The 22,172-nt window shown below is 40.3% G+C and overlaps 2 long non-coding RNA genes across 2 annotated transcripts; both read left to right on the plus strand.

The window, feature by feature from the left end:
* The first annotated feature begins 1,869 nt into the window (after positions 1 to 1,869).
* On the plus strand, positions 1,870 to 3,726 carry LOC143486133 (uncharacterized). Its single transcript, XR_013123141.1, has 3 exons — positions 1,870 to 2,373; positions 2,561 to 2,859; positions 3,185 to 3,726. It is a non-coding gene; the product is annotated as an uncharacterized LOC143486133 (long non-coding RNA).
* An 11,568-nt stretch (positions 3,727 to 15,294) lies between these two features.
* On the plus strand, positions 15,295 to 16,952 carry LOC143486145 (uncharacterized). Its single transcript, XR_013123144.1, has 4 exons — positions 15,295 to 15,415; positions 15,791 to 15,928; positions 16,650 to 16,752; positions 16,837 to 16,952. It is a non-coding gene; the product is annotated as an uncharacterized LOC143486145 (long non-coding RNA).
* The last annotated feature ends 5,220 nt before the right edge of the window (positions 16,953 to 22,172 follow it).

Consider the following 22,172-nt stretch of genomic DNA (forward strand, 5'->3'; position numbering starts at 1 on the left):
ATATATATAATAATAATATAATATATATATATATATATATATATATACTCACTAGTTGGTGTCAATTACAATCAGCAATAAAATATCTATATATATTTCAAATAGTTGTACAATATAATTTCTCTTGTGATCTGTGTGTGTGAGTGTAACTAATGTCCGTTTGTTTCACAGGTGGCAGTTGGAATATCCAGTCTGTGGAAAAGTACGCGTTTCTCCTACCGCTCTGCAGATGAATGGAAATTCAGCAACAGCAAACGAATAGTTTCACTTTCACTAATCACAGCTGTCCACAGCGCTTGCAGACTGCTTCCAGAGTCGAAATCCAGGGAGGCTCGCCATCAAATGGAAAAGGGGTCCAATCTGAACTCTAGCAAAAAACCTGACCTATAATAGGTCATATAACTCCGTCAATATCACGGTTTAGCCTTATATGAACACATATCAGCTCTAAACATTACAATTCACACTTAAATACACATATTCACAACATCTTGACTTCCTTTAACAATTAACTGAACATTTTTAAATTACTTTACAGCGAAAATCAAAATAATTGTAACGACTGGCAAACAAGGGGTTACAATTCTGCAGCGCGCGTCTGTGCAGCGCGCGAACATATGGTGCACACTTCTAGCGGGCACACACAGGCCAGCTTGTGGTTACACAGGCCTAAAATCTCTAATAAAACAAAAATACACACTCACAGCCTCTATGGATGCCACTCTTATTCCTCGTCTTAGTTAGACAGGTCATACATTATTTTAGGTGATTATGCTGACACATTTAAGCGCAGACATCACGGAAATCCTACAGAACCTATATGGTTAGCTTAGCATAGTTGGCTAGCGCCGTAATTACTAGTCACTCACCAATGCAAAACTCCGTGTATCCCAACAGTAACACTCCCCGTTCAATATAAAGCGCTTCTTGGGTCCACCCGCTCCGCGTTTTAAATTAAAGAGGGCTTTACTTGCCAGCACGGCAGTTTTTATCACGAATCACGTTTCTGTTAACTTTCTTACAGAAATGCCTTCTGCTCACGATGGCTGCTCGAACCAAAAGGAAGAACTGGGTCCAGGTCGACAGTATTTCCCGCGCCTATCGATTTAATTAACCACCTTATTGGCTGTAGCGTGTGACGTACTATGGAGGGCTGTGAAATATGCTGGGAATTAAATTAATAATAATTATTAAATAATTATTATTTATCAAGTGAATAAAGTTTCTTTTATAAAGTTACTTTTGTGTCTTTATTTATTTATATGTTCTTAGCTTATTTAATTAAAAAATTAAAATACTAAGCTTTTATAACCTGGGTTACAGCTGCTCTTTGCCTCCCACTGAATGTTGCTGGGCAGTTGGTTAAGTTGATACATATACAATGCAAAGATAAATCCATCATTTATCATTCATAAAATGAGTAGAGTAATATTTATCATACTGTAATTACTGGTTTTCTAATGATTTTGTGACAAAAGCAGTTCTTAGTATGTTATCTAGTACCTAGACTCCTGCATATTTCCACCTGGATTAGCTTTCATCTAGAACACAACTGGGGGTAATTGTTGGACACTGTGGTGTAAACACATGATATGTGAGGAAGAGGAAGAGCAGAGGGTAAACTGTGGTCTGTGTAAGCTGTTGTCTGTGAGCAATGGTATGTGTGAGCTGTGGTTTGTGAACATTGTGATCAGTGCGAGCTGTGATCTGTGTATGTTGTGATCTGTGTGAGCTGTGGTCTATGTGCATTGTGGTCTGTTTGAGCCCTGAACTGTGATTGCAGTTATTCAAAAAGTGATGAACTCATATCAATTTACATTTAAGATTACATAAAAGCTGATGTGGTCTAATTAGTATCCCAGTCTTAAGTAGAATCAGCAGATGAACGCCATATGAACTTGTGTAACTTTGCTAATTTTGGCCAACTTGCACATCCAAATCTAAAAGCACCTCCTATACTGGAGTGAATACAGTGAACCACACTGGAGGGGAGTGACCACAGACAGCAGGAAGTGGTGTTAAGGAAAGACAGTGCAACAGAGAGGATGGACCACAGACAGGAGGAAGTGGTGTTAGACAGAAAGAGGAGCAGTCTACTTAAAATGTGAGGGCGAGAGTGTAACAGAATAGAAGAGAGAGTTTAACAGAAGAGACAGTTTAACATAAGAGAGAGTTTAAGGGAATACAAATAGTTTAACAGAAGGGAGTTCAACAAGAGAAGAGAATGAGAAAGTGAAAGAGTTTAACAGAAGAAAAGACATTTTGCACTCTTAGGAAATCTTCAGTCCTTTTGGAAGCACAATCTGATGATCATAAAATCCAATGAGTAAACAATGAAGATCCTCCTCATCTTCAGTTTATGGCTCTTCTCAGGTGAGGTCTTCAACTTCCCTCAGAGGCTTTTATGACATGTTTATTATTGTGTTTACATGGTTCATATTTTCATCCTTTTAATCTTGTTCATTTACCTTTTTAATAAAAATATACATTTTGTGAGTATGACACAAAGCCCCTTGTTCAGATAACATGACTATAAGAGGAACTGCATTTTGATTCACAGGTCAAGTGAACTGTGAGGATGTGACTGGCTATAGAGAAGTATCATTATCAACTGGCAGTACGATCGTCTCAAGTACATGAATCACACAAAGTATTTTTGCAAGATTAAACAAAACAAATGCACAAATGAACTAATTTCCCAGATGTGGGCTGGTAAAGTCAAATTTATGGCTGTAGATGACATTACGACTGGCCTCTACAGTGTATTAATCAGAAACATAAGTAAGCAGGATGCTGGAGCTTACAGGTGTGGAGTAGAAGGAGAGTTGAGTATAGACGTGACACTGAACGTACAAGAAGGTGAGAGACTTAATTTTGTGTTCTGGGTTTGATTTCTCAAACATATCATAGCACATGTGGACTGTAAGAAGGTCTGGTCAGGAGGGCCCCTAGAATGGCACAGATAGTGTTTTTAGTTAGAGAAGTTCAGATGCAGGATTTTGTTCCAGTCATCGTTTGTTAGCTTAAACCAGTAAGTAGTATTACTGAACTCAATTAGAGGGACACATTTACATTTAGATTCTGATCTTTTACACCTCAGAAGAGCACAGAAATACTTTCTTTCTCTTTCTAGCTTCTTTACAGCACATGAAATGCTCACTGACTCATTTTGTCCATTTGGCAGATCCTTGCTGTGGAACATCACTCACACAAACAGCTCACCAAGGACACAACATTACACTCAACTGCACATATCCAGAGCAGTATAAAAATGATGTTAAATATGTGTTCAGAATGGCTAACAACAGCATCCATGCAGTCGTAACTAATGTTGAACAACGAAAAGGGAAACAGAGATTTTCCCTTTTAGAGGAAACACAAGTAAACATGTTTAGTTTGGAAATCAGTAATGTGACAGCGGAGGATGGAGGACTTTACCTGTGTGGAGCTCAGAAGAAGCTGGACAGATCTATGACCCCCTACATTCCTGTCTTCTGTGAAATACAGCTTCATGTCACATGTGAGAATCTGTTACTCTTATGAAGTTGCATGTTTATCCCAACTTTTTTGAATGATGTAGACCAGCATATACAGTTGCTATGCCACCTGAATCCCCATTAATCCACCATGTTTGTTAATTTCATGATTCTTTCCCTAACATCAATATCAAGCAACAGTAGATGTCTCTGGTAAGAAAATAATTTTGACATATAGAATATATTAGAATGGGTGATTTTGTTATCTTTATATCATATATATATACTCTTTATATTATATATATAAATATAATTGTATACAGAGATGTATAGTAACGAAGTAGAACTACTTCGCTACTCTACTTAAGTGTCACGTAGGGCTATGCCCCCTATCGTAGCTGTCACTCTGGGTTCCCTCGTGTCTGTGTTCCTTGCCCGTTTGTCCCGCCCTGCTCGTTGGTTTTGATGATTCCTCGTTTGTTACCACGCCCCTGTGTCATTGTCATCACCTGTCCCTAGTTTAGTTCTGTGTATAAAAGTCCCTGTGTCTCCCATGTCCGGATCGGTCTTTTTCTTTAAACCCGTCACCTGCTGTTCGTAAGTTTGAGCTTTGCGTTTTGTTATCCGTCTACATCTGCCTGTTCCGTGTTTTCCCCCTCGTCGTTAGTTTCTTGTCTGAATATGCCCGTTGTCCTTTCTTGTTCTAGCTGCCCTCCCGGTTTGACCCATGCCTGTCCGTTTAACACTGGTTTTGGAATTTCCTTGAATAAATCTCGCTCTCCTCAGCGTTTGTGTCCGCCTCCCTGTTCTGCCCCGCGCAGAACGCTACATAAAGACCGATCTCACAAGGACACAGCGAGGGAGCGAGACTCTGGTGAGTTTAATCGCTGCGATGAGATGTTGGCTGGTTCGGTCCGACTCTCCGATATCGCAGCGTGAACGAACCAGAGACAGAAATTCCCCTGGCGCTGTGGGAACACGGAAGTCTCGAAAGCCAACGAAAGCCCAGTCACTTTCGGTTTCGACTGGCTTTCGCGTCGAGACTCCGGTTGAGCGCTATGTGTCTGCCCGGCTTGATCACTATAGGGAGGAGAAACCTGTGGTACAAGTCAACTGAGCAGATGGATTGAGTGCACAGACAGGCGTTTGCTTAACCCTCGGTTGGCTCTCGATGGCTTCTGCGAGCTCCCGACGCCTCAGAGGAGGCGGAGCCGTCGCAGAGAGAGCCACCGAGGGGCTTCTGTGTTTGTGTATTCTTCCAGGCTCACCCAGGACCCTGTGGAGGAGGACCTACCGCCGCTGAGCCCGCCAGCTTCTCATCGCGACACCCCCAAGTATTTTTTGGGGGGGGAGTACTGGCCACGTCGGCTTGGCGGTCCCGCCCCCCGATGACGTCGGTATGGCGGTCCCGCCCCCCGAGGACGTCGGCTTGGTGGCTCTGCCCCCCGAGGACGTCGGCTTGGTGGCTCCGCCCCCCGAGGACGTCGGCTTGGTGGCTCCACCCCCCGAGGGTTTCTCCTTGCCACAGCAACCTGTTCCCGCTGCTCGTAGGCAGTTCGTGCCTGTTCCTGTTCCCGCTGCCCGCCAGCGGACCCTGCCTGTTCCCGCTGCCCGCCAGCGGACCCTGCCTGTTCCCGCTGCCCTCCAGCGGACCCTGCCTGTTCCCGCTGCCCTCCAGCGGACCCTGCCTGTTCCCGCTGCCTGTCTGCCGGCTCCTGTTCCCGCTGCCTGTCTGCCGGCTCCTGTTCCCGCTGCCTGTCTGCCGGCTCCTGTGCCCGCCGCCCGGCCACGCCTGTGCCCGCTGCCCGGCCGCGCCTGTGCCCCAAGAGACTGTGCTGCCCCCTGTTGGGCATGGACTCTGTGTACTGTCTGCTCCGCCCTGTGTTCCTGCTCCTGTGCCCGGGTTCCCCATGTTCCCCAGTCCTGTCCCTGGTTTTGTTTTGGTTCCTGTCCCTGTGGTTGTGTCTGTCAAGGTCTGTGTTCCTGTTCCCGTGTCTGTTTCCTGTGGTGTCATCTCTGTCCCAGTCCCCATGTCTGTTCCCCAAGTTGTCACCCTCCTTGTGCCTGTGCCTGTCTCAGTCGTCAAGCCGTGTTTGCCTCCGTGTATGCCTCTGCCCTGTCCCCTGGCCTGTCTCCTGTGTCTGTTCCCAGTCCTGCTCCCGTGCCTCGCCCTGTCCCTGCCTGTATCGCCATGCCCCGGCCCGGCTCCTGGCCCGTCTCTGGTTCCCCTGTCCCTGCCGTGCCCCGGTCTCCGTGCCCTGCTTTCCCCGTGTCTGTTCCTCCGGTCTGTCCTGTGTCCGCTGTCCCTGTCCTGTCTGCCCTTGCGTGCCCCGGAGTGGCACGCTTTGATGGGGGGTTCTGTCACGTAGGGCTACGCCCCCTATCGTAGCTGTCACTCTGGGTTCCCTCGTGTCTGTGTTCCTTGCCCGTTTGTCCCGCCCTGCTCGTTGGTTTTGATGATTCCTCGTTTGTTACCACGCCCCTGTGTCATTGTCATCACCTGTCCCTAGTTTAGTTCTGTGTATAAAAGTCCCTGTGTCTCCCATGTCCGGATCGGTCTTTTTCTTTAAACCCGTCACCTGCTGTTCGTAAGTTTGAGCTTTGCATTTTGTTATCCGTCTACATCTGCCTGTTCCGTGTTTTCCCCCTCGTCGTTAGTTTCTTGTCTGAATATGCCCGTTGTCCTTTCTTGTTCTGGCTGCCCTCCCAGTTTGACCCATGCCTGTCCGTTTAACACTGGTTTTGGAATTTCCTTGAATAAATCTCGCTCTCCTCAGCATTTGTGTCCGCCTCCCTGTTCTGCCCCACGCAGAACGCTACATTAAGTACTAAAATGCTGTATCTGCACTTTACTGGAGTATTATTTTTTTCTCCTACTTCTACTTTTTCTTCACTACATATTTTCCATTAGTTTAATACTTTTACTCCTATAAATTTTTTACGTGCTGTATAGTTACTCGTTACAATTATAAACATGTTAGCTAGGAATCAAACCCATATTATCATCACTGCCAGAGCGGTAGATGGTGCTGTCACCGGGTTAAACAATCAGTCTGTCTCGTGAAAACTGCACATTCTCCGATTGCGTCCCGCCTTTTTCTCTGATACCTGCCTCAACACTTTAGCTTCGTAAGCCAAGATGGAAGAGCCAGCAACACCTCCTTCACCACTTTCAGCACCTTCCACGGCGAGTGATCATCGCGGTGAGGACGGAGACCACCCCTGGCCCTATCTAGATACGATGTTTTCTTTTGACGGAGTAAAAGAAAATTCTTACAGTATGAAGTGCCTACTCTGCCTCCCTAAAGAGTGCAAAATATTGGCTTTTAAAAATTCCCCTTCAAACCTAAAGAAACACATAAAGGTAAATTACAAATATAACGCACAGAAGACACACGAGCTTGAGCTATTAGTAAGTGCTAGTTAGGTTAGATATCTTAGCTAGCTAACTAACCTAATTATGTTCATGACGTGCTGCAGTATTCACTTAACATTAGCTGGCGATCATAAAGGCTGAGTTGTGTTTTTAGCAACTGTAAGCCGTGTCTCTTTTCATGCTGACTAATCACGTGCCCATTTTTATAGTGTAGTGTTTTTATATGGTAAGGGCATTTAATGAGGGTAAACGCAGGGCAGTAGGCTCACCCTTAGAATTCGACGGACGGATTTTATGTCCAAAACACACCTTGTTTTCTCAGTTAAATTAAGGACAACGTATACTTGTGCATCAAACCTACGACGCAGCTGAGCACAAGACGGCGCCAAACAGCTCGATGCGTACTTGTCCTGTTCAGCAGATAACATGGACTTGCTCAAGTCTTTTCCAGCTGTGTGCAAGTTGTCTGTCAGGTTAAACACACCCCTTCCAGCATCAGCAGCCTGCGAGAGGCTATTTAGCATTGCAGGATTAGTCTTTAGCCCTAGAAGAGCAAGACTGAATGCATTCAATTTTGAAAACCAACTACTTTTGAAGATAAACAAAAGATTTCTGGATTCCTTAATATGACTGCTTTATGCATACCAGTTCAAGAAGAGAATAAGCCATTGAGGGGAAGAAAGCACAAGCAGCTGTAAAGGGGGAAGGGACATAGTTCATCTGTTTTGTTTACAAAGAGTCAAGCCCAGTTTTTATAGGTGCTGTAATTGCTTTTATTTATAAAATATATACTTGTATTCTTTGACAGCTTTGATTTGTATTTATTTGATTTGTTATATATAAACAATATATGTTATATATTTGTTATTTGATTTGTTATATATAAAGATGTTATATATAATCAATATGTTATATATATATAAATGTTATATACATTATATATATATATTATATATGTTATTTGATATGTTATATATAAACAATTTGATAATCAAACTTTGACTGCTTTCTTTAATTAATTCAAAACATAATACTTGTACTTTTTACTTTCAGTACTTGAGTAATACATTTTAGAATAAACTACTTGCAATACTCAAGTACAAAAAATGCTGAATACTTCTGTACTTCTACTTAAGTAAAGTTTTTAAAGAACACTTCAACTTCTACTCAAGTATATTTTTTGATAGACTACTTGTACTTTTACTCAAGTATGGGTTTCTAATACTTTATACATCATGTCTGATATATATATATATATATATATATATATATATATATATATATATATATATATATATATATATATATATATATAGTGAGTCCAAGAAGTATTTGATCCCTTGCTGATTTTTTTGGTTGGCCCACTAATAAAGACATGATCATTCTATACTTTTAATGGTAGATGTATTCTTACATGGAGAGACAGAATATCAAGACAAAAATCCAGAATATAATTTTAAAGAATATATTTTAATTAATTTGTATTTCAATGAGGAAAATAAGTATTTGATCCCTCTTGCCAAACACACTCGATACTTAGTGGCAAAGCCTTTGTTTGCAAGCACAGCGGTGAGACGTTTGTTGTAGTTAACCACAAGTTTAGCACACACACCAGGGGGAATTTTGGCCCACTCTTCTTTGCAGATCCTCTCTAAATTATGAAGGTTGGTGGGCTGTCGCTTGGCAACTCTGACCTTCAGCTCCCTCCATAGATTTTCGATCGGATTGAGGTCTGGTGACTGGCTGGGCCACTCCATGACCTTAATGTGATGTTTCTTGAGCCAATCCTTTGTTGCCTTTGCTGTATGTTTAGGGTCGTTATCATGTTGGAAGACCCAACCACGGCCCATTTTCAGATCCCTGGCAGAGGGGAGGAGGTTGTCCCTCAGGATTGTGCGTTACATGGCTCCATCCATCTTCCCAGTGATGCGGTGTAGTAGCCCTGTACCCTTGGCAGAGAAACACCCCCAAAACATTATGCTTCCACCTCCATGCTTGACGGTGGGCACAGTGTTCTTGGGGTCATAGGCAGCATTTTTCTTCCTCCACACATGGCGGGTGGAGTTGAGGCCAAAAAGTTCAATTTTGGTCTCGTCTGACCACAAAACCTTCTCCCAATAACTTGGTTCATCTTTCAAATGATCATTGGCATACTTGAGGCGCGCCTCCACATGTGCTCTCTTCAGCAGGGGTACCTTTCGGGCACTGCAGGATGTGAATCCATTGTTGCGCAAAGTGTTGCCAATTGTTTCATTGCAAACTGTGGTCCCAGCTGCCTTCAGGTCATTTGCTAACTCCTGCCGAGTGGTTGCAGGACGATTTCTGACCGTTCTCAGCATCATTGCCACCCCACGAGGCGAAATCTTCTTTGGAGCACCGGGCCGAGGTCTGATTGTCATGTTATACTCTTTAAACTTTCTGATAATTGCACCAATAGTTGTTACTTTCACATCCAACACCTTACTAATCTTTTTGTAGCCCATTCCAGCTTTGTGAAGGTCAACAATTCTGACTCCTGTGACAGCTCTTTGGTTTTACCCATGTTGGAGACTTGAAATCTGTGTGATCTGTCTGATTCTGTGGACAGGTTTTTTTCACACAAGTGATTAGTGAGAACGGGTGGCTTCAGGTCAGGTAACAAGTTGATTGGGAGTGTCTAACTGGTCTGTAAAAGCCAGAACTGCTAATGAATACTAAGGGATCAAATACTTATTTCACTCCATGAAATACAAATCAATTTATATTCCTTAGATTTATTTTCTGGATTTTCTTTTTAATATTCTGTCTCTCCATGTAAGAATACATCTACCATTAAAGTATAGAATGATCATGTCTTTATTAGTGGGCCAACGAAGAAAATCAGCAAGGGATCTATATATATATATAACCTACAGACAACAAAATTCACAACATATATATGACCTACAGACACACACACACACACACATATATATATATACACACACACACACACATATATATATATATACACAGTGGGGAAAATAAGTATTTAGTCAGTCACCAATTGTGCAAGTTCGTCGTCACCACAGTGGAGTTTGGAGTGTGACTGTTTGAGGTTGTGGGCAGGTGTCTTTTATACTGTTAACGACTTCAAACAGGTGACATTAATACAGGTAATGAGTGGGGGAAAGAGGAGCCTCTTAAAAACGAAGTTACAGGTCTGTGACAGCCAGAAATCTTGCTTGTTTGTAGGTGACCAAATACTTATTTTCCACCATTATTTGCAAAGAAATTCTTTAAAAGTCAGACAAAATGATTTTCTCAATTTTTTTTTCACATTTTGTCTCTCATAGTTGAGGTCTACCTATGATGTCAATTACCGGCCTCTCTCATCTTTTTAAGTGGGAGAACTTGCACAATTGGTGACTCACTAAATACTTATTTTCCCCACTGATATATATATATATATATATATATATATATATATATATATATTAGGGGTGGGCATAGATAAATTTTTTTAATCTAGATTAATCTCACTGAAATCTTGAAATTAATCTAGATTAATCTAGATTAATCTATATTAAAATGGCTCATATGTGTGCTACCCAAGTAATGACTAAAAGTCAGTTTTTGAGATAGGGTTTCTTAATACAGAGGGTGCATTAGACCAGGGGCTCATCTCCTGTTTCCAAAATGCATCAATGACTGCTTGAGGAAGCTGTTCTACTTTGATACTTGAAGAAAAAAAAACATGCTCAATAAAATGTAGGCTACTCGTGTTCAACGGTTTATTCAGTTAAAAATGAATTTGTAAGCCTACATACTGTACATTAAAAGGGGTTGATAACATGTTTATTCAGCTAAACATGATATTTGAAATGTAAGCCAACATTTAGTCATTTAATTTGCAACATTTCACTTTCTCCATTATAATGTAATTTACTACAATACAATAATATTTAGACATGTTGCATCAGTATGGCTAGATAGGTGACAGATGTGTGTAGCATGTATGAGATACGAGATATACTATCGTCCTCACCAGCGGGTGAGCTACAGGACCAGTTCTAGGATCGTAGAGTGGTAAAACTCAGAACACCAAGATGATAAATAAATGGCTTCAATAAGTGAGCTTCAATTTTGTATTGAAAAGGAACTGACAGCAACAATGACAATTGATGCAACAGATGACTAATTGAGTTAGCCCAACCTTTGTCCTGCAGAGTAAAACTCCTTCCAGTTACCCACTCAAATTAAGACTCTTATCAATTTAGATTAACATATATATTACCTGCTTTATCTCTTATTAATGTCCTTTCATCTAGCTTTCATTAAGTTGCCTCCTTATGTTAGTTGGACTAAAATCCTATGTTTACTTAAAATTATTTATCTAATTAAATAGTGTATTTTGGCTGTCTATCGGTTTAGTGGGTATGGGTAAATTAGGCTACCTCTCAAAAGTGACTGGCTATTAATAGCATACTCTTAAAGCAACCGTATACTAGGTACTTTACATCAACATATGAAAATTCCCCTTGAAAGAAAAAAAATAGTTCACAATGTTTCCATCACATAACCCTTGTGCAACAATCTACAAGTAATACTCTTCCAGGGCTTCCTCACGAGTAGGCTACTCCACCTCAATCAAATTACAACACAATTCACAGTTGAATATGTGCAATGTCTTCTGTGACAATTTCTTTTCTCCCACTGATTAAGAACCCATTAAAATAACAGAGGGTCAAAATTGTAGTCCTTGTGTCAAGAGTCAATTGGAAAAAAAAATATGGAGAATAACTGTCCTTTTCCAAAAAACAGCAAAAATAGGAAAAAAAAAACTGGATACTCCTTGGAGACGAATATCTCAATAAATGATCCAAAATCAAGAAAAATCTCTTCTCCTACCGTGTTGAAGGAATAGGAATGCTAGAACAATACATTCATGAATCACTCTTGGGTTGGCTCGCCATCCACGGTCCACATGGTGCAGCTGCAGCCACAAACTACACTCGGAGGCCCGTGGAAACTGAATAAATCGCACAACAGAAAACCTGGCCAACTTCTCGGGTTTCAGAATATTCTGTCTGCAGTGTCAGGATTTTAAGGTTTCAGTTAGAACGAACCTACAGTATGCTCTAACTGTTGCCTTGTTTCCAGTGCTGTCTAATTTCAGAATATCTCTTGCTATCTGCTTTTCTCTCTCGCTATCCGCGTCTTCCTCTTGCCATCTGCGTCTTTCTCCCGCTATCTGTGTCTTTTCTCCCGCTCGTGCTTTGCGCGCGCACACTCGGTGCAACTCTATTAACTACGCATGGATTCTCTTAAAGGGGCAAGCACCTTAAAATATGCCACTAATTAATATCTACAATCTAAATTGATCTAATAATTATAATGATATGGGTAAAAGAATGGGGTTTCTCCTTAGTTATAACTAAGCCATATTCAGTATCAATGAATATTTACAACCTTGGAGATATATATTTATATACACCTGGGTTACATGTGGGTTTAATGTATTTAAAAATTTGTCTTTCTTTTGTAAATGGTCTCTGAGATACTGAAGGAAATACATAAAGTGTTGCAACTGTCCCCACTCTCCCCTACATTTAACCTCACGGACGCACTTTTTCAAAAGCCGGTTTTGGTCCTCTGCAGTTTTAACGGTTAAAAAGAAATATTTAAATAGCGACGAATCTAGCGCTAGGACCATGCAGAAAACCACCGCTCCGAGCTCCGATCCGGTAACACTTTACATTCCTAAAAATGAATTTTCCATGAAGCAAACCTGGCGACTTCGTGGCCGCATCCATGTAAACACACGAACGATTTGTAATTCACAGGTTTGAAAACTCGTTCTCTCCCCTACTGTGCAATTTGGTTAGGAATACAGACGAGCTAAACTATCAAGTTGAAAGTCATCATAGTTTGCTTACCCATTTTGACCCAGTTCCCAACCCAACTTTAAGAATAGATTAACGGCGATCATTTTTATATCGCCCGATAAGATTATCAAATTAACGAACGATATATATATATCCATCCATTATCTGAACCGCTTAATCCTGCTAGTCGGGGTCACGGGGGGGCTGGAGCCAATTCCAACATCTCCGGGCGAAGGCAGGGTACACAATGGGCAGGTCGCCAGTCCACCGCATGGCCAACACACACGCATGCACGCACGCACTCACACCTACGGGCAATTTAGCATGATCAAACAACCTAATACGCATGTCTTTGGACTGTGGGAGGAAACCGGAGTACCCGGAGGAAACCCACGCAGGCACAGGGAGAACATGCAAACTCCACACAGAGCAGCCCAGACCACCACACCACCGTGCCGCCCTCTATATATGTGTGTGTGTGTGTGTGTGTGTGTGTGTGTGTGTTCTGAATTTTGTTGTCTGTAGGTGTAGGTCATATACACTACCGTTCAAAAGTTTGGGGTCACTTAGAAATGTTCTTATGTTTGAAAGAAAAGCAGTTTTTTTTTCAATTTAGCTAACATTAAATGCATCAAAAATACACTCTATACATTATTAATGTGGTAAATGACTATTCTAGCTGTAAACATTTGGTTTTTAATGCAATATCTACATAGATGTATGGAGACCCATTTCCAACAACCATCACTCCAGTGTTCTAATGGTACATTGTGTTTGCTAACTCTGTAAGGAGGCTATTGGATATTTAGAAAACCCTTGAACACCCTTGTGCAAGTAGGTTAGCACAGCTGAAAACAGTTTTGCTGATTAGAGAAGCTATCCCTTGTGAAAAAGTCGTATATTTAAATATAATAATAGTATACTTGAACTATATGCGGAATAATTAAAGTACACTTTTACTTCTTATACTTACAATTTTACCTACTTAATTAGTCTTTCAGTATACTTTGAAAAAGTATACTTTATTTGGCTGTGCTACTTTTGTACTGGCTATGTACTTAATAAAAATATACTTAGTATTAAACTGTGCTTTTTTATGATAAACTTATAATTTTACTAAATGTGTCCTATGAGCCTATATTTTTGCAATATAACTTATAGATACTTTCACTGAAGTACAGTACAATAAGTATTTACAATTTCAAATGAATATTCCATGACAAACGTTGTGTGACGGTGGGTGCGGCGTGAAGGACGAGACACTGAGTCCTTCCTTGTAGCAACAGACGTCACGTTAATAAACAGATATTGCGCAATAGCGCACGGAAAACAGAAAACACTAACACAGCAACGTGTAGACTGTAGACAACGACGAGCACAGGACACTGCGCGAGCGCACATTAAATAGACAGACCACATTAGCCCCATGTGATTACGAGACGATTCACAGGTGAGACACATTATTCACACAACAAAGCTATCACCACGGAGTTCCGAAAACGCAGACAGAGCACGTGGACAACGTTTACACACGCCCAAAAGGGAGGGGCCGGGGTCCTCAACGTGACACGTTGTGATAATAGAATTTAACATCTTTAACAAAATGCAATTTATAACAAATGATTCGGAATTGTGAAAGCATATGTGTGAACTCATTTTTAATACAACAAATACATATACATTAATATAAAAATAAAATTGAAAACTCAAAAGTACACTATAAGGTCAAAAGTATGACAACTATTCCTATTCTAATGGAAGTATATTACTTGGTCAGTATTTCTTTTCTTAAGACGCTTTCTTGGAGTTGGACAGTCTTCTTCTAGATATGCCTTATATTGACCCCTTTTTTAGCCATCCTGAAATTAAAAAAACAAAACAAACAAAAAAAAAACATGCAATTTTACAATTAATTGCTTGTTTGTAATTCTTTCTTTTCCTATTTGAGATTTGTAACAACACAAACTATATACTTCAGAAAGATATACCAATAGGGATCATGACTGACATATATTCATTATGTTCTCTCTGCTTCTGTGTCTCTAACACATACACTCACATGACCCCCCCCCCCCACACACACACACACACACAAACAAACAAACACACACACACACATGAAGGGATCTACATATTATTGGTCTTTGTATAACTGTATCGGAAAAATAGGCTATGACCTTTCAATTCTTGTATGAAAAAAAGACAATATAATTATCATTTGAATTAAAACGGTTACAAAATAATATCTAAATGATCAAAACAAGTCTATATATAGGCTTCCATGTGTAGTTCCATATGTAGTTGTTTACACTATATTATCTTCATATTCATTTTACTGCTGGAAAATGAACTTACCTGTTAAGCGCTGTGCAGACTGAATGCAGGAATAGCGCCAGAGAACTGTTTAAATTTAGTGCCAAAAATCAGCCAATCAGGTTCAGCCTCAGTGTTTGTGGAACTTGGGAAGTTTGTCCAGTGCTGCAACTCAACCGTTAGCACTTCAGTAATGCTCGGAAAATTCACGTTATTTTATTTTCTGGACAAGTCTGTGGAGGTTGAGAGCTCAGATATAATAGTGAAATCGAACACCCCACTGTCTCAGGTCACTGCTTGCCCAGATTTAACCAGTGAGGATGGCTGGATAGAGGTAAAATGGCCCATCAGAAAAGGAAGGAGGAAGACTGAAACACATGCCGCAAAAATACTGATGTTTGGAGGTAAGTGTAGCTAAATGATGGTGTGATTACTTTGTGTAGTATTTGTCGTTATACATTTGGAATCATGCCTGCAGTCTATGGGGTTAGCCAACTAACGCTAGCTGGGTGAACAAATTGAGTTAGCTAGCTAGCTGGCTAGTTAAAACATGCCAGCTAACTCGCTAAGCTCGCTAGCGTTAGCTAATTACATCTAAAACTGCACTGCTTTCTGTAGCACACTGCCACCAGTAACATTAGTCTAAAATGTAAGAACAAATTAGAATATTTTTGCTGTGTGGTAAAGCATGCACCATGGCATTTCCATTACCTGTTTAAATAACTTTAATCCCAGAACATATTTGAAAAATAATATAAACTCTGAATTTCTTGTTTTAGACTATCAGAAGGTGCTTATTGAAAAGAGAAACCGATTCATCAGAGGTGAAGACATTTGGACAGAGGCTGTAGGAATGTTTAAAAGAAAAAAAGTTTCTGTCTGCAGAAACCAGCATAAAAACTGGCATACCCAAAAAGGTTTGTAATTTTTTATTATTTTATTTTTATTTGTTTTATACTTAAACCAGTTTGTTAAGAGTGTTTTGACCTATTCATAACTCACAAAGTACTGCTTAACTTGAAGCATTTAACCTTAAAACTATAGATGCTGCCAAATGTCCTTTAAATAGTCATTCTGATTTACTATTGAAACTGTTTCTAATTTTCCAAACCAGGTATATAATAAAAATCATCAGCAATATAAGACACAATTTTGTGTGTTTCTCTATATCAATTGAGCTTAGCAGTTTACAAAGAACTTTAAGAATGGCAATGTTGCGCCGGGTTCCCAAAGGCCTTCTTGGTCTCTAAACTTACAAACAAGTTTTAAGTCATTCTTTGTTGACTCCGCCTCACCATCTGCATTGGAAAGACATCACAGGTCGAAAAACTGAACCACTGATTCACGTACATTTAACCATTAATTTCATTAGGTTGTGATGCTGCCCACTGCACCATTCTAACCACATAAATCAAGTTGCTGTTTACCTAAAAGTATGACTTTTTCAAAACATAAATATTGATTGTCATGACATTTTACTCATTTTCAAAAAACATAGTTTCAGTCTATCAGTAACAGCTTAATTGTTCAAAATCTTAACCTGTACTTGCCATTATATATACAGCTTAATTAACGGTTGTGCAAAATGTGGCAATGCAAATTTCTGTAAACTTTTTGCCTGTCATACCTTGGTTACAGAAGGACAGTGATTCAGACAGTGATGTGGAGATTATGAGGCCACAGAAAAAGTCAAAACCCTGCACAGTGGAACTTGATGAGGAGACTGTTCACGCACCTAAAGGTTGCACAAACACTGTCCTGCTTAGTGACTTTGTCACTTACCTAAATATTTGTTCCTTAAATATATTTACATTATTCTCCCCAGAACTTCCGTCATTCATTTAAACAGTGAGGCAGTACTTGGAAAAGTTAGGCCAATCAGATGCAAGGTGCAGTTCCAACACAACGGTGGATGAGGCCCAGCCAAGTTCCAGCAAACTGCAATCCCCTGATGTGGTAAAACATTGATCTTTCTTGGCTTTGCTCATGGTGAATTTTGTGTGCTTTGCAAAGGGCCAGTGTGGCTGCTGGATTTTAGTCCAACCAGGCCAGACAACACCTTATATCACTAGTTTAATTAGCTGGTCTTAGTTAACTGATTGTGTGACCTGTTTGGTTAGAAAAGGATAAAAAACAGCCACACTGGCCCTATGTGAATAAGATTGCCCACCCCTGATTTAAGGTTTTCTGTTTCAGGTTGTGCTTCCCAGTTCAACTGTTAAAGTTTTGAAGAAACACGCATGTCAGTTTATGCGCAAGAATTGGCCGTCCTGGTGTTTGGAAAGGAAATACTTGCAAAGTCTTCAATTACAGGGAAGCACAGCAATGTCTTTAAAGATCTTCCTGAAAAGGCCCAGCTTGCTCCAGAGAAGGTCAATGCACTTATTGGTAAGTTAATTTTACAATATTTTTTTACAAAGACTTTTATACTTAATCTGTTAATTTTTTCTTACTTAATTTGGGGCAGAATGAGCAATTCATTATGTAAACAGAATTTTTGCCAGATACTTGTTGAAGACTTTAAAAAGTATCTGGTGCAGGTAACTTTTTAAAGGACATTTAGCCAAATATGAGCCTAGGTGTGTTATGTAAACCTTTTGATCTTGTGGTTATGTAAGAAAACCCTGTGAGACAAATCTTTTTTTTTTCTACGAATGAAATTGAGTTTGTTGTAACTTTTCTGCCCCAGAAAAAATGTTCAAGGTGATTGTATGTAAACCTCTGAAGCGACTGTATATTGTAGGGATCACTTTTTTTTTAAAAACAAATCTGTGTATTAGAATTTATAATAGTCTAGGACTGTAATTTTGCCTTTGAAAATTGTCATTGTCCTGATTAGGCTTGTCACGATACTAAGAATTACAACTTCGATACGATACTTAAAAAAATATTGAAATTCGATACCATTTTCGATACCAAAGTCAGATACGGTGCTAATTTCCGTTTTAAAGCCTTTTTATTTTTTTTTATAAACAAACAAATGAATGTTGCTTTGTGTTTGAAAATGCTTGAAATTGTAACTTCATTTCACAACAAATATCTGTCTGACTGAACAGTTCTTTTGTATTACAAATACGAGCATCTTGTAATTCCAGGATGAAACATGAGAGAACGTGAAGACGTTACGATTGGGCGTTTTGAAAATAAACAACCATTAAATAATGTGATAAAAAAGCGAATAATTTCGAGTATATGTATAAATATTTAACTTATCCCAACAAACATGCGACATCAGAAAAACGTTAAAATCAAGTCTGTATCACGTCGGTCAGTCCAGACCCATTTTTGCATGTCTGGTGGACGTTCAAAACTGGTTCAAAATCTGACAGTGTGACTAGGACCTTAACCTTTTAACTTAACATGAACGTCTATGACGAGTTTTCTATCTGAACGTCTGACTAGGACCTTTATTGGATGTCAGGACGTGCAAAAACTGCAACTGAATGGCAGACGTTTAAAAAAGACGTCGCTAAAACTTTCATTCTGGCTTTTCAGTGGACGTCTTTTGAACGTCTGACAAAGTGTCTTTGCTCGTGCTGGGAAATATTGAAATGGACCTTGAAAGTGACATACAAGTGTTTGAATTCCACAAGGTGTATGAACCCTGCAAACATGACTTTGTTCATCGCGCTGAAGCGCGGCGCACGCGAGGTCGTGCACCTCTCGAATTTTGTAACTTCGCGCGCCGCGCCTCAGCGCAATGAACAAAGTCATGTTTGCAGGGTTCAATTCAAGCGCTTGTACCAATATTTCCCAGCACGTTAAACTTAATTAAGTTAAATATTTATACATATACTCAAAATGATTAGAAATATTGCGCTTTTAATCACATTATTTAATGGTTGTTTATTTTCAAAAAGCCCAAACTTAATGTCTTCACGTTATCTCATGTTTCATCCTGGAATTACACAAGAAAACTGTTCAGTCAGACAGATAATTGTTGTGAAACGAAGTAGTTACAATTTCAACATTTTCAAGTACTTTAGCCTAAATTGCAGCACTTTTCAAACCTGAAAAACAAAGCAGCATTAAAATTCGTCAGGTAAGTGTTCATTCCCCTGTTTTGAGGGGTGTTTCTTTTATACTACCACATATAGTTTCGGACAACACTGCAAAGCGGAAAGTATAAACGCCTCCACCGCTCGCAGAGGTTCGCGCGGAGTCGAGCGCTATGGTCACTCAACCAGGCTTTAGCGCCCTTCGTTGAAATGTTCCAAAAGCACCGCTTGCAAACGGGCTTGTTCATGTCCTTCGGTTTTCCATCTGTATCTGCTTCGAATCCAACAGCACTGCGTTTGCTTTAGCTGCCATATTAGCATTACAAACCGTCCTGTGCATTACGGCAGCTTGGGTGGGACAAACGAAAGCGCATTTTATGTAAAGAGAATCGATACTTAAGGGAAATGAGTATTGTACCGTTTCAGAATGTTCAGTATCGATACGTATCGATATATTGTTTTTTTTTACAACACTAGTCCTGATATATAGATGCAACATTTTTATACATTTTCAGTTTTAGAAAATAATAATATCTAACTAGTCTAATAGCTAACAAGATCAAGCTAAACATAAAAATGAGCTGTTTGCTTATTTTGAGCTATGACATCCAACATGTTAGATTATGTAGTGATGTCGGATGTGAGTTAACATGGACTGCCTGCTCATCTGTCTGATCTTACATTGTATACATTTTGTGTTGCACCACATAGTGTGCATTATTAGCATATTTTTAAATTCTTAAACTTGGGATGGCTAAACCTAATTCTAGAGTGTTAAAGTAGTGACTGTGACTTTCTTCCCACAGATTGTGTGATAGGACAGTTTCCAGGAACTACAGTCCAAGATGTTAAAAACATCTTAAGGCGAAAGTGCAATAATGAGAGTTACAACAGAAAGAAGGCTGTGCAAGTGTGAAGGGTTACTCTACAAGGACAACAATATAATGGTTACATATTTAAATATGTTCTGTTCTGGTTTTCTGTGTTTCACAATAATGTTTTAAGAATTGTGTGGAACACTAAAAATAACACATCCTAGATCTCAATTAATAAAAATCTTTTGAAATCAGTTGAAAATCTCTCATTTCTACCTGTTGTCTGTTCCATTTGCACAAGAGCAGTTGAAATTGATTCACAATCAGTGTTGCTTCCTATCTGTGGATGACTTGGAGTTACATTGTGTTGTTTAAGTGTTCCCTTTATTTTTTTGAGCAGTGTGTATGTATGTATGTGTGTGTATATAGACGGTAAATAGATTATCTGAATTTTGATTTTGGCAAAAGTAAAAAAGAAATGTTTAAATAAAGTGTTCTGCATTCATTACACTCCTGTGTGTGTTTTATATCACAGTTGTGTTCGAAGGTTGCATATTGACATACAACTTTGTATGTGAGTTACAGTTTTTTACTGTTTTCCACTGTAATGTGAATCTGGCTCTTTACAATGTGTCATTAGGAATGCTCCAGAATAACTACACAATGTGTATTATAACAAAATTGGAATTCTATGACAGTAGAACAGTACTACAGTCAGCATTATAGAAGTATGTGTCTTATCTTACTGGAAGTGTACTAGAAGTTGATGACTTGTACTACATTACATTTAGTAGAATTAAATGATTTGTACTACAGTAAAGTATTAGGAGTACATTAATTATACCACAGTTAGTGTATTAGGAGTACATTAATTATACCACAGTTGGTGTATTAGAAGTACATTAATTATACCACAGTTAGTGTATTAGAAGTATATTACTTATCCCACCTAAAGTGTACTAGAATTACATAAATCACACTAAAGTAAGTGTATTAGAAGTACCTGACTTATCCTACAGAAAGTATACTAAGAGTACATTACTTGTACTAATAATAGTGTAATAGAAGTGCATGACATCCTACAGAAAGTGTATGTCAATTATACTGCAGTATATTAGGATTACATTACCTATACTAAAGTAAGTATATCACAAGATTAATTTAATCACACTTAATGTTTTTAATTTTCTGTTGGACAGCTCACACAAATATACTTAAATTATATTAAATAGTGGCGAAAATAACATATGACTAGTATATTTAGTATACACTTAGTGCAGATTTATATCACTTTAATTACAAATAAGTGTGACGGGCAGGTGTGAGCAACAAAAAGGAAGCGATCACGCCAAGTCTCAGGGAAAAAGGGTGGTTTAATATAAAGTGTGCAAACCTAAAACCCGTGCAATAGATCCAAATTAAGGATATAATGACCAGCGGTCAACTGGTACAAAGACAAGACATATATAGGCAAACAAACGACCCTCAGGTGAGACGGATCACGGGCTCCGCCCACCTGAGGGACGCACATGACGTCACCAGACAATAACAACAACAGCCGCTGTGGACAGAGACGGCCGGTAGGGGGCCGCCTCACTGGCAGAGACAGGCAGGAACACACCTCCTGCAGTCCGGGAGCTGAAACATAAAACACAAAACATTACTCAACTCGCCTCCCCGGGCGGGACCCTGGACCGACCGGGCCGTTAACACAAAACCACGCCCCAGTCGGTCACAGGGCCCTCACGCCCTAACCGGCATTCAGCTGGTAAGCCCCATGGGTGTGGGGACGAGGGGCTACGGCTCCTCTCTCGTCCCTCGTGTGTGTGTGGGTGTGCAGGCTACCTCTCCAAGGCGTAGCTACTTCACCTCCTGGACCTACCTCCTCCCAGAGCTGACCCCTGCCTTCTGCTAGGGGTCACCCCAGCCTCCTGGGGAGCCAACCCCTCCCGGGGCCTCTCATCTCAAGGTGGACTCCTCTACCCAACCCAGGAGCGCCAGAGACCGAGGCCCAGAGCACCCCCGACGCGGGCTAGGGAGCAGCCCCAAGGGCCTCCTGGTCACCCCGGGCAGGAGGGAGGAAATCCATCCCCAGCAGGAGCTTTTCAGACCGGAGCCCCATGGTCCCCAAACATCCGGGGGCCCCAGCCCTCTAGGGAGGGGCTCTTCATGACCGGGCTCCGGTCACCCCACAACACAAGGGGGCTCCTGCCAGGTGGAGACCCCCACAAGGTCCAGGAACACTGCCAAGGAGAAGCACCTGCACAAAGAACACAACCTCACACACACACACACACACACACACACACACACATATACAAACACAAAACACAAACGCGCCCTACCCT

Source organism: Brachyhypopomus gauderio, unplaced genomic scaffold, assembly GCF_052324685.1.
Source record: "Brachyhypopomus gauderio isolate BG-103 unplaced genomic scaffold, BGAUD_0.2 sc44, whole genome shotgun sequence".
Classification (NCBI taxonomy): Eukaryota; Metazoa; Chordata; class Actinopteri; order Gymnotiformes; family Hypopomidae; genus Brachyhypopomus; species Brachyhypopomus gauderio.